The sequence below is a fragment of the Lithobates pipiens genome, unplaced genomic scaffold, assembly GCF_037356315.1.
Source record: "Lithobates pipiens isolate NorthernLeopardFrog02 unplaced genomic scaffold, aLitPip1_a1.2 Scaffold_16, whole genome shotgun sequence".
NCBI lineage: Eukaryota > Metazoa > Chordata > Amphibia > Anura > Ranidae > Lithobates > Lithobates pipiens.
The window spans coordinates 329,234,058-329,247,773 of record NW_027507748.1 but is presented as its reverse complement, the minus strand read 5'-3'; positions in this window follow the sequence as shown (position 1 = coordinate 329,247,773).

The following is a 13,716-nucleotide window of genomic DNA, read 5'->3' as shown; positions in this document are numbered from 1 at the left end:
TTTATATAACTTTTCCCCCTTTTTCTCCCCCATCTTATTCTGTATATTACAAGGCCAGGATACCGCCCTGCTCCAATCATCTCATGCCCATTACATTAGCTTATTCCTTGTCACTGTACTAGGGTTCAGATATGTATTTCAACCAGCTAGCCCAGATTTTTCAAACTTTCTTGCGCATCCTCTGTATGCATACATCAACTTATACAATGGTAGTGCTTGGTTTACCGGGTCTATCCAGTTCTATAATGTAGGGGGGATTGGGTCCTTCCACCTGAGAGCTATTGCTTTTTTTGCATAGCAAAAGAGAATTCTGAGGAGTTTCTTCTGAGATTCAGTTATCCCTTCTTCTTCCAGATCGCCTTCTGTTTTCAAGAATATCATCACTCTAGGCAATAGCCACACCATATGCAAGAAGTCTCCTATTGCATTTCTGCATCTATGACATTCCGATGTATCCTGCCTGCCCATTTTATGCAGTCTGTGGGGGGTGTAATAGATCCTATGTAAGTAGTTGAACTGTATTAATTTGTCTCTAGCCAACACCAGTGCTGGTAGTAGTGAGTCCAGGGCCTCAGTCCAGCCCAGATCCTAGTGGAAGAGGATGTCAGCAAGCTAAAATAGTATCTAGATATGAGTTTGGAATGGTCTTCTTCAGCTATCAGTTTTTCTGTGTATGAGGGGAGAAGCGTCACCTCCCTACTGCCATATTGTGCCATTGCAGCATAGCGCAGTTGTAAGTAGCGAAAGAGGAATTTATTAGGTAATTTTATTCTACCTTCAAGTCTGTGAATGCTCTAAATATCCCATCCCTGAATAGCTGATGAGCATATTTAATTCTGTACTCCGCACAACATTCCCCATCTGGAATTTTATATATCTCGTTCAGTTGAGGATTATGTCGCAGGGGGGCATTTGGGGAAGTTGTTAGGCTGGTACCCTTCATTTTATCATTACACATGTGGAATATTTTGTATGAGAGTTTTAGTATACCTGCTCTCTTCTCCGGATATGGTCCCTTCCGGTACAACACATTAATCAGAGCCTCATACGAATGTACCTGGGCTGCTTATGTGGCTACCAGGGCATTTTCCAGTTTAGGGAAGCCCCAACAATGTACATGTGTCAATTGAGCAGCTAAATAATAGCATTGTAAATTTGGTAATGCTAATCCTCCTATTCTTATTGGCAGGTACAGTGTTTCCAGTGATACTCTGGCTGGTTTAGCTCCCCATAAGAAGGGTAGAAGCAATTTAGTAATCTCTGTGAATAATTTTTTAGGTATATATATCGGAGTGTGCCATAGAAGATAGAGAAACCTAGGGAGATAGATCATTTTATATATGTTCACTCTACCCAGGAGGTTGAGAGGCAGCTTGCTCCACACCTGCAGACTCTCCTTAAGGCGTGTCTTCAATGGTAGCAGGTTATTTTCCGTAAATGTAGTTAGTGGCAGCTGGATCTCAACTCCCAGGTATCGAAAACGGAAAACCACCTGTAGTGGAATTTCCAGGGGTAGGATAGGTGCATATTTAGAGCAAATCGGAAGGAGCACCGATTTATTCCAGTTTACTCTGAAGCCGGAGTATTTCCCAAACCTGGAGATTCTGTCCAGGGCAGGTGTTAAGGATCTCTCAGCCTCAGCTAGATAGAGGAGCATATCATCAGCGTAAAGTAATATCTTCTCCTCTCTATCATTTACCATACATCCCCTAATCTCCCCATCCACCCACAGGAGGGCCGCCAGGGGTTCTATAGCCAGGGCAAACAGAAGGGGCAACAATGGACACCCCTGTCTGGTGCCCCTAACTATTTTAAATAGGTCTGTAATTGTGTTGTTTACACTCAGTCGAGCTACAAGGGGATCAATACTTAATTGTTAAGTACAGATCACATCCAGTTTCATTGTTTTATATACCCTAACCCCCCTTCCTTGGGACTACATTCAAAGCACCACTGCCCATGTGCGTTACTTGCAAGCTGTACTTGCAAGCGGCTGTCAGAAGGGCAGAGGGATGTCTTATTGGCTTTAGTGCTCCTGGCATATTTGCATCACTCTCTTCCTAGGAGTGCGCAGTTGGGGGTGGTTCCATATGATCTTGAAATCTAAGCAGCCACCCTTACAATGAAAATTAAAAAATGGATTACTATCACTTTAACAATTGTTACTGTTTATCAGTCCAAACAAGATTGTTGAAATAACATTTGAGTATAGGTACACTTAGGCTACATTTACATTGACAATTTGGATCAGTGTGAATACTAGTGGCAGGATTTATAGATTTCTGCTGCAGCTCTCAGCAGGTAGGTGCAGCCACTGTCCCTGTTCGCTATAATGGCAGGTCGCCTAGTGGCCACAACTATTCACAGCTATCTGCAGAGCCAGTGAATACCTGCCATGATCGCTGCTGGATGCACAGAAAGCGGATAGCTGAGGCTGTCAGTGACCTGTCATTATAGGGAAAAGGGCTGTCGGCTGCACCTACCGCCTGAGAGCTGCAGTGGAAATAGGGCTGCCACCTCATCCCTTTAAAACCAAAAATATATTAATTATACAGGTTCTGTGGCTGATTAAGGTGGTAATTAAACCCACTTGGTGCCTTATCTGCATTAAATTAGCCACAGAACCTGTGTAATTCATATGTGTTCGGGTTTAAAGGGATGAGGTGGCAACCCTAAGCAGAAATCTATGATTCCTGCCACTACTATTCACACTGGCCCTAGTTGCCAATGTGAATGTAGCCTTAAGGTAGCCAAGATTCCTAAAATTGGCAGATAGTTACATGCATAATCTGATCCTTTTGACTATGACTATAGAAAACCTTGACAATATGTAAAAAAATGTGGTACACAGGCCATTAGATTTTCAAATACATTCTACCTCCAAGGTTGAATTTACTATTAAAGCCTCATTCTGGGCTAAAATGATCTTGAAGTGGGGGCAAACTAAGCATATAATTAGGGGACTGAGGGAAGAGGGCACCACAGCACAGAGCAAAGGGGCAAAAAAGGATAAGTGCACTTTGTTTTAAAACTGTTAAAGCAATATTAAACCATTGTTTTGTTTAAGATGCTGATATTTAGACACCTTGTCCTCTGATTCTTCTTAAATTTTTTTCAACCTGTTCCCCAATTTCAGAACTCATTTTCATTATAAGGGAGGCTCCTTAGATTTCAGGATCGTACGGAGCCTCCCTTGATTCTCCCTTGATTGCATGCTCCCAGGAAGATAATGGTTCTTTGTTTTAAAGTGCACTTATACTTTTTTGCCCCTTTTGTCTTAGCTAACAGATCCCACCCACCCCCTTTACAGATGTACACTTACTAAGATCTGACAGCCATGGGCTCCATTGTTTGTTTTCTTGCTGTGCCTAAAGTTCTCTCTCTCCAAGCCATGCAGGCGCATTAAAGCCCAATTTACTTCTATGGGTCTGTAATGTGCCTGCGCTGGGGCTGGATTACTTAAGTAATAGTTGTGGCAGTATATAGGAAGGAGCAAGGATAATGGTGACATAATTGCCCAAATATGGTCATGGTCAAAATGGGGCAAAATTTAGACAATGATGTCACACCCTATTCCTGACCTTTGCTTATATGGCCAGGGATTCCTGGCTATTTAAGTGAAAGGGCCGGATGACGTCAGTGGTTGGTGAGGACTCACTGGGCTTCCTTGACAACAATAAAATCAGGACTCTATTGTGTGTGTCCACATCAAACATTCAGACTGAGCACTCTGAGCAAAGGGTTGTAAAGGCAGAAGTTTTTTTATCTTAATACATTCTATGCATTAAGATAAAAAGCCTTCTGTGTGCAGCAGCTCCCCCCCAATACTTACCTGAGCCCCATTTCTATCCAGCGATGTCCATGGGTCCCTCGGTTGTCCCTCCTGATTGGCTGAGACACAGCAGCGGCGCCATTAGCTCCCGCTTTTGTTAATCGACGTCAGGTAGCCAATTGAGAGGGGCAGGCCCGAACCACAGCTCCATGTCTGAATGGACACACAGAGCTGCAGCGCGGCTCGGGTGCCCCCTGAGCAAGCTGCTTGCTGTAGGGGCACTCGACAGATGGGAAGGGCCAGGAGCAGCGAAGAGGGACCCGAGAAGAGGGGGATCCAGGCTGTTTTGTGCAAATTCACTGCACAGAGCAGGTAAGTATAACATGTTTGTTATTTAAAAAAAAAAAAAAACAAGACTTTAGAATTACTTTAATCTGACCCTGTCTACCTCTCATGACTTCTAAGTGAGTTATGTGTCAGCATCGCCCCCTTAGCCCCCCTTTACATACCTGAGACTTTATATGATCCAGCACCAGTGTTGTCAATCAAAGCCAGTGACAAGGAAGCAGGGATGGGGCTGTCTGTGTCAATGGAGCAGCAGAGGGACTTGGGTACAAGCACACACGAGTGCACCCATGGGAAGAGACATACATAGACATGTTTGTTATTTTTGTTACCGGTATTTGTTTTGTTTTTTTTTATTATATTTACAACCCCTTTATTGTTGGCAGACAATTTTTCCTTTGGTGGGTTTATCTTAGCAAAATGCTCCTACAATTTCTCTTCCACTAGATTTAATACCAGAGGATTTTTAAAAAAACAGGAGCAATAGTAAAATCTATAACAGCCAATCATATTCCACATTTCATTTGGAAAAAAATCTGGTATTGGTACGGATAACAGTCTCCATTTTCTCCAAGTCCCTACATACAAGAATGAATTGATTACATTTATTAAAGACACATTTCCGTCCATTCTAGGTCAACTGTCTTGTGCCACACCTCTTAAGGTGGTGGTTACATATACCCAGTGAAGTGAACAGCCTCAGATGATACACAGAGATTAAACAAATCCTCCTACATAAGTTTTACTTGTTTGTCTGCTGTCTTCTCTTCCCTACATCCCTTCAAAAGGGAAGAAAAGTGTTAAAATCTTAAATTCTCTATTCATCTGTCAGGACAACAGAGGAGGGGGCAGAGAGGCTGCAGTAACAGTGTGTGAGAGCTGATTGGAGGAAAGGAACACATACCCCTTCACACAGCAGAAAAACTGTATCGTGAATAGACAAGCTCCATTCTGAGCCCCGCAAAACAAATGCTATCTCATGTGTCAAGAAAATTTCTCAGAAGAGACTCATGCTGATAACAGAGGAACGAAGCACCAGAGAGAAATGGCACTTAGAACTTTGGGGAGAGATAAGTAAACACTACAGGTTTATGTGCTTTTGCTCAGATTCCATTGCTGAGGTTTACAACCACTTTAGTTCATATGGCAATAATTACCGTATTTATCCGGGTATAACACGCACCGGCGTATAACACGCACCCCAAGTTTAGGAGGGCATTTTAAGGAAAAGTTTTAGGAGGGAAGTTTAAGGGAAAAAAAAACGTACATTTAAATGCCCGTCAATGCAGCCTTATCAGTGTGCATCTGCAGCCTTGTCCATCATTGCAGAATGATCAGTGTCATTTGCAGCTTGCCCAGCATCATTTGCAGCTTGCCCAGCGCTGTTTGCATCCTTGCAGAGTGTCATTTGCAGCTTGCCAGTGTCATTTCCAGTTTGCCCAGCGCCGTTTGCAGCCTTGCCCATGTTTAAATATCCCAACGCTGAGACAGCCCGAGCGAGCGCCGCAGAAAAAGACCAAGTGCCGCCGAAAAAGACCGAGCCGTCTGCTCGGCTCCGCTCGTAGTTGGTCTTTTAGACTTACAGACAGTGGGGATCGGCGTATAACGCGCACCCACGACTTTCCCCTGATTTTAAGGGGGAAAAAGTGCTTGTTATACGCCGATAAATACGGTAAATATTACACAAACAAAATCAGAAGTCATGTTCACATCAGGCAAACTAAGGATACAAACAAACCCAAGAATAAACCGAGGAAAAAAACAAGTTTGACTTACCACCAGGCCACAGACAACTAAATAACCTGTCTAACAGTATGCGTTAAAAGGGGTTTAGTCTGCACACATTTGCAAATGCATGCGTAAGCCACAGAGCCTCGTCAAGGCACCCCGGTATCTGTGGTACCTAACACTAACTTATAAGTGTCCCCACAGTGGAGGCACATGCATTCGGATGGATAGGTGAGAGCAGGTGGACTGAAGGGGAGCCACCCCTTCTTAAAGGTGCAGGAGCACACTGAACACCCAGCACAATGGCAACAAAGGTGTCAGTGCGATGCCTGACCAAAAAACACGACAGTGATACAAAAAGACGCCACTTGCTCACACCTATAGCTGGCTATCACAGTAAGGCTTGATTCACACTAACGCGTTTTTTGATGCATTTTGCATTTTACATAAATGCAGGGACATTTTTTAACATGGGTTCCTATGGAACATGTTCACATCAATGCATTTTTGTGCCTCTGCATTTTTGGAAAGGGTCGGGGACTTTTTTTCATGCAAAATGCAGCGTTCTGCATATAATAGAAGTCAATGGACCCACATCCAAAACGCAAGCACCGTGTTTTTATCGCGTTTTTACAGCAATTTTGCCACAATTTTCCTTTTCGTGTTTTTTCTTACATTTTTTTACACTGTATATAGCTGTACACTGTACACTCTAAACTGTAAAAAAAAAAAAACACAAAATGCGGCAAAAACGCGGTAAAAACTCGTGTCCAAAAACACGGCAAGCACCGCAAAAAGCACTGCAGAAACGTTCAAAAGCAACATGCATAGATGTGAATCGAGCCTAAGTGTCCCACTAAGGACCACGTGATGGCGATGGGCTGAGAAAGATAGCTTGCTTTCTTTGCACTAGTATACTCGAGCAAAAGAATAGGGCAAACTGTCATTCTATGCTTCTGGCAGTTTGATTCTATGTATATGAACTGAAATTGGTAGATCTGTACACAGTACTTTATTCCACTAACAAAAATGTGCAAATTGTCCAGAACTTGCCACAAAGAGGACCCAGCTGAATTGCACTGGCAGTCTTCAACCATTTATTGCGTGTTACTGACAGTCAAGATAATTTTTTAGTGGCCGTGTGCTGTCCCTGGCAAGCATGTTGCCTTAGGCCATGGCCTCTGTTGGTTATCTCTCACATATTTTCTGCTATATTTACTGCAATATTTTTTTGCTTGTGCTTGACTCATATACCTGGCTCATATAAAAAATGGGATTTATTTTTTTAACTAAAACCAAAGAATTTAAAATTCCTGATTTGGAAACACTAGTATTCAGTAATTGCTCTGTGAACCAATGTTGAATTTCAAAGTTGTTTAGTGAATATATGCTATTACTATATCTATATATATATATATATATTTTTTGCTAAGTGCTGACAGCCAAATAAAGTTGTCATCGGATACAGGGGTATGCTCTGTGCATTTCACTGCCTAAGGCCTGGTTCACATCTATGCATTTTTTAGTGCATTTTCAGTTTTGCAGGAGCACACTACAGTCCATTTAACATGGTTTCCTGTGGATGTAGTTCACATCCGTGGATTTTATGGAAAGGGCCAGGGACTTTTTTCTGTTTTTTGGTTCCATAGACTTCATTGGATCAAAAGCGTATATTGAAAAATGCAAAATGCACCTGGAATATGCAAACTGCAACCTGCATAGGTGTGAACATGGCCGGCGCTACAAATAGGCAAGGTAAGTGGCTGCCTAGAGCACACATTAGTAGGGGGTGCCAGAGGTGCCTCCTTGGCTGTGCGAGTAAGGGACAACCCGAGAAGGAAAGGGGACTTCCTGTCATTCCAAACAGTACCGTGCAGGCTGGAATGGTTGCTGTAGGGAGGATTTTGCTCACATGTCTGAGCCCCCTGCCGTTGTGAACCCCTGCCGTCTGCCACCCGTTCACAAGTCTGAACCCCCTGCTGCTCACTCGCCCACTCACATGTCTGAATGTCTTAACCCCCTGCCACTCACCCGCCCACTGACATGTCTGAATGTCTGAATCCCTGTCACTCACATGTCTGAACCCCCTGCCACTTGCCCGCCTGCTCACATGCCTAAACCCCCTGCCACTCACCCGCCCGCACCCATGTCTGAACCCCCTGCCACTCACCCACCTGCTCAATGCCTAAACCACCTGCCGATCACCCACCCGCTCACATGTCTAAACCCCTGCCGGCTGCTGCCAGCCTTCCTGTCTGCCCGGCCACCTGCCAGCACTTGGAGGGAGAAGTTAGCTGACCAGGAGCAAGTGTGTGCTGGGGTAAGCTAATTGCTAGAGCACCAGGTAAATGGGACTGCAGAAGGCTGGGAATGAGGAAGGGGTTAACATTGCTGTGTCACCGATGCAGGTGGGGGATGGGGGGAGTCAGTGGCAGTGAAAGGTACCCCCTCCCATCCTTCACCTTGCATTGTCCTCATGGAAGTGACATTTAACCCACCTCCCCATTCTGCAATTGTGGTAGTCAGTATTATTAGCCCCTCCCCCCACATTGGTGGTCATGGAAGGGGTTAAACTTCAATGCCACTGACCACCAATGTGGGGGGGGGGGGGTAATATTACTGACATCAATGCTGGTGGTTTAATTGTGTCCGCTGAAATCAATGCTGGGGGTTTTATTGCGTCCACTGACATTAAATCTGCGAGTCTTTAATGCGTCCACTGACATAAATGCTGGGGGTCTTTAATGCATCCACTGACATCAATGCTGGGGGTTTTATTGCGTCCCCTGACATCAATTCTCTGGGGTCTTTAATGCGTCCACTGACATCAGTGCTGGGGGTCTTTAATGTGTCCACTGAAATCAATGCTGGGGTCTTTAATGCGTCCACTGACATCAATGCTGGGGGTTTTATTGCATCCACTGACATCAATGCTGGGGGTCTTTAAGGCGTCCACTGACATCAATTCTGGGGGTCTTTAATGCGTCCACTGACATCAATTCTGGGGTCTTTAATGCGTCCACTGACATCAATGCTGGGGTCTTTAATGCGTCCACTGACATCAATGCTGGGGGTTTTATTGCATCCACTGACATCAGTGCTGGGGGTCTCTAATGCTTCCACTGATATCAATGCTGGGGGTCTTTAATGCGTCCACTGACATCAATGCTGGGGATCTTTAATGCTTCCACTGACATCAATGCTGGGGGTCTTTAATGCGTCCACTGACATCAATGCTGAGGGTTTTATTGTGTCCACTGACATCAATGCTGGGGGTCTCTAATGCATCCACTGACATCAATGCTGGGGGTTTTATTGCATCCACTGACTTCAATGCTGGGGGTCTCTAATGCGTCCACTGAAATCCACGCTGAGGGTTTTATTGCATCCACTGACATCAATGCTGGGGGTCTTTAATGGGTTCTTTGGGTTAAGGTATCCCCGCGCTGTCGTCAAGGGCCTAAACTATTTAAAAGGATAGGTTGCAGCAAACTACCGACAGGGGTATGAACCCTAACCCCCAGATAATAAAAATGAAAATCAAACAGATGGTGTTGCGCTACCTGAACTAGATATAAATATACAGAGCCTAATACTGGAAGAAATAAAATCTAGCTATAAATCAACTAGCCTATCTTAAATAAAAATTAAGGTGCCTTGTGCTATGAAAAAAAAAAACAAAAAAAACCAGATAGTAACCAGTGTATTATAAAACTTAAATTCCAGAAATCATGTGTTTATATATCAACATAAATAGCTCTAAGTAAAAGGGAAAAATATTCCATAAAGTGCAAATGTCTTATATTAAAACGTGCAATTCATAGTGCATGATTACAAAAAGTTGGTAAAATACAGTCTTTAGTGAAATTAAATGAAGTGCCAGTGATAATTAGTTCCGTAATCTTCTTAATAAAAAAAATTAAATATGTATATAAGACAGTCTATATATAAGCTGAAATAGGTGCTCAGTGACTTGTTCAGTGCTTCTCAAAAAGAAAAAAACAGGTGCCAGCAATCGTGTTGTAATTTCTGTGTCTCCAGTATACACGGCACACTAGGTAAAATGGCCCCTTACCTTACTGCTGTAAGGTAAACAGCAAATCAAGCAGCAAAAACAAGGGTCCAGGGATTCTATCCCAATTCCTAGCAGGTGGATATTGGTCCCCTCAGGTAGGTATTTTTCCTCTCAGATAGTTTCCATATAGATCTTTGGCTTCAGTATAACTCCCAGAGGTCTCTTCCTTGAGATTCTCCTTCTTAGGATAATGTAGTCTCATGCATTCCCTTCTGTCTTGGGCAGGACCAAATGAGAAATTATGGAAAGCAATCCTCCCATATGTTGAATTAAGGAGTGATCCCTTCCTAGTGGAGCGCAGTGGAGGAGTGAGTGTCACTCCTCCACTGCGCTCCACTAGGAAGGGATCACTCCTTAATTCAACATATGGGAGGATTGCTTTCCATAATTTCTCATTTGGTCCTGCCCAAGACAGAAGGGAATGCATGAGACTACATTATCCTAAGAAGGAGAATCTCAAGGAAGAGACCTCTGGGAGTTATACTGAAGCCAAAGATCTATATGGAAACTATCTGAGAGGAAAAATACCTACCTGAGGGGACCAATATCCACCTGCTAGGAATTGGGATAGAATCCCTGGACCCTTGTTTTGCTGCTTGATTTGCTGTTTACCTTACAGCAGTAAGGTAAGGGGCCATTTTACCTAGTGTGCCGTGTATACTGGAGACACAGAAATTACAACACGATTGCTGGCACCTGTTTTTTTCTTTTTGAGAAGCACTGAACAAGTCACTGAGCACCTATTTCAGCTTATATATAGACTGTCTTATATACATATTTAATTTTTTTTATTAAGAAGATTACGGAACTAATTATCACTGGCACTTCATTTAATTTCACTAAAGACTGTATTTTACCAACTTTTTGTAATCATGCACTATGAATTGCACGTTTTAATATAAGACATTTGCACTTTATGGAATATTTTTCCCTTTTACTTAGAGCTATTTATGTTGATATATAAACACATGATTTCTGGAATTTAAGTTTTATAATACACTGGTTACTATCTGGTTTTTTTTTTGTTTTGTTTTTCATAGCACAAGGCACCTTAATTTTTATTTAAGATAGGCTAGTTGATTTATAGCTAGATTTTATTTCTTCCAGTATTAGGCTCTGTATATTTATATCTAGTTCAGGTAGCGCAACACCATCTGTTTGATTTTCATCTTTAATGGGTTCACTGTCATCAATGCTGGGGGTCTTTAATGAGTTCACGGACATCAATGCTGGGGGTTATTAATGTGTCCCCTGATACATGGGCAAGGCAAAGGGGGTAGAGTTGGGGGGGTAGAGTTGGGGGGGGGGGGGGGGCTGGCAAAAATTGGTTTTGCCTAGGGTGTCAAAAATCCTTGTACCAGCCCTGGGTATGAACCTGGCCTTATAGAATAATAGGGTAAGAGTGACAGAAAAAAATGTCAAGGGAATCTGTTTTGTGCTGCACAGCTGTCATTTACAAAGTGTTAGAGGTTTACGAGTAAGGCCAACTATAGGCCAACTATAGATAACTCTTTATAGAGGTTCATATAAGCCCAGAATTTTATGAAGTCAATGCAATTTAGTAATGAAGTTTAAAAAGTAGAACTTCTAAGGCTGGAAAATCTAATAAGAAACCTACAGAGATTAGCTCAGAACATCTTCACAGGAAAGCTGGCAATAACACACAAAAATTTTCACACTAGTTTTGGTAGATCAATTTTTGATTTGGAAGACCCAATTGGAATTGACTGGTCAAAGAAAGCATAATTGTTTCAGCCAACACATATGCCCAGGCCATTGTACGTTGATTAAAAAAAAAGCTTGTATTATTTATTTCGATTTCAATAATCAAAAAGCCCTTGACCAATCAACAAGACTACTGTTGCACTCAACTGTACTTTGATCGATGTTGCCAAAAAAATTAAAAATAAATCTATTATTTATATTCAGTCTAAAGCCCCATACACTCTATCAGATTTTCTGCTTATTTTTGTTTTCAGATTTACCAAAACCATATAATATGAGGTCAAACCTTAGGAGTTTTAATGTGTGTGCAATCAGGCAGGCCCTTGTACTACATGGTTTTGGTAAATCTGAATACAAAAATCAGCAGAAAATCTGATAATGTGTCTGGGGCTTTAGACAAGACATGCATTTTGATATAGAAAATAAACAAGAATTGAACAGTAGTATTTTGGTTTGTACGGCCAACTTATAAAGATGAGTTTTAGCAATATGCTGTTTTTTAGAATCAAAAATCATGTAAACCACTTTAAAATATTTTTTCAGAGAAATGACATCAAATGACCAAGCAGAGCTGCAAAGATTGCAGTAACTACACGTGGAATGACATATGATTATTACACAGGATTTGTATAGTGCCAAAACTTTGTGCAGCACTTTACAAAATAAAGAGGGAAAGCACAGTTACAATACAATTCAAAACAAAAGGTTAGGGAGCTCTGCTTGTGAGAGCCTACAATCTTATCTGAAAGATAGCTCTAAGAATAACATAGTAAATATCAAACTATAGATCATTCTTTTGTGCTTTTATGTTTTTGAATGTTATCAGCTTAAAGGATAACTGCATTTATGGTGGAGCCTCCCACCGCCTTTTTAACCTCCTTTGCAGAAAAGAAGCTCAAAGTGGCCACTAGAGGCTACTGTTATAAGATGGAAAGGCATTATATTTTTCGGATGGGGCACAAGCAGCATTTAGGCCCCGTTCACATCTTGCAATTTGCGATTGTTGCATGACAGAATCCTGTGCCAATTGTGGAAAAACCACGCCTTCACAAATCACGTTATGCTTGTCACCCAAAAAAAGGAGCTTCTTTTAAGGCAACATGCAGAATCCTGTTACAATTGAGAAGTCAAAATCGTGAATGGGGCCTTAAAAACAAGTTTTATTTATTTATGTATTTTTTTTTTTAAGTGTTTCCAATATATAAAAAGCTTTCAAAAATCACAGAAAGACTCTATGCTTAAACTCTTGAAAGGGGACACAACTATATACTTTCAGGACATCATAAACATTTACAAGACCTGAAGACAACTAAAACTATCAGCAGGGCCCTGCTATAGCAATAAAGATCTTATAAGTAAATATTTTTTATTTCGTACATCATTTAGCCATGGCTAAAATCAATTCAATCTATGGCTAGACCAAAAATGATCAAACAATCTACAGCTAGCTTTATTTAACAGCTTCAATACTGGGCACTTTTCCTGCCCAGGCCAATTTTCAGTTTTCAGCGCTGTCACACTTTGAATGACAATTGCGTGGTTATGCAACACTGTACCCATATGCAATTTTTATTGTTATTTTACATAAATAGAGCTTTCTTTTGGTGGTATTTAATCACTGCTGGGTTTTTTATTTTTTGCTAAATAAATGAGAAAAAACTGAAGATTCTGCAAAAAATTTATTTGTTTCTGTTATAACATTTTGCAAATAATCTTTCTTCATAAATGTAGGCCAGAATGTATACTGCTACATCTCTGTGGTAAAAATAACCCAAATCAGGGTACATTATTTAGTCTGTAGGAAAGTTCTACAATCCACAATTTATGGTATATACTATATATCTGAAAATTGATCAATCCTTATGTACTAATGGCCTACATCATTTCCTGAGGCCCGAAAATGCCAGGACAATACAGACATACCCCAAATGACCCTTTTTGTAAAGTAGACAGTCCAAGGTATTTAGTAAGAGGCATAACACGTTTTTTGAAGTTGTAATTTTTTGTCACACTTTTTTGCAAAATAAAGAAATTTTAAAAAGTTTTTTTTTTCTTTTCACTATTTTTTAAA